At 61.4% G+C, this 277-nt stretch overlaps 1 protein-coding gene across 1 annotated transcript in view; it reads right to left on the bottom strand.

The window, feature by feature from the left end:
• The window catches only part of NANP (N-acetylneuraminic acid phosphatase), a 7993-nt gene that overhangs the window by 4636 nt on the left and 3080 nt on the right, over positions 1-277 (bottom strand). The window lies entirely within an intron of this gene.

Below are 277 nucleotides of genomic sequence, written 5' to 3'. Positions count from 1 at the left end.
AGCGGCTCTACGGCGCCCCGGGTGTGCCCTGGGCGGGCCCGTGCCGCGGTATTTGGGGTGTGTGTTTCGATGTTTGGTGTTTTGCTTCGGTTTTTTTCCTCTGTGTAGGAATGCTTTCTGGACGAGGCAACGGGACAGCTGGCAGCTGATTGGAAAATAACCTGTTGAGATGCTGCCAGGGAACAGCTTTGCCGTGCAAGAATTCCCCCCGCAGCGCTTCCACCCGGGCCGGCCTGCCCGCTCGCGGCTGTTGGCGGCAGTTTGGCTGGCTGTGCCA

This window comes from Geospiza fortis, unplaced genomic scaffold (assembly GCF_000277835.1).
Source record: "Geospiza fortis unplaced genomic scaffold, GeoFor_1.0 scaffold41, whole genome shotgun sequence".
Lineage (NCBI taxonomy): Eukaryota > Metazoa > Chordata > Aves > Passeriformes > Thraupidae > Geospiza > Geospiza fortis.
The sequence above is the reverse complement of the archived record's forward strand: the minus strand, read 5'-3'. Positions and strand labels throughout refer to the sequence as shown.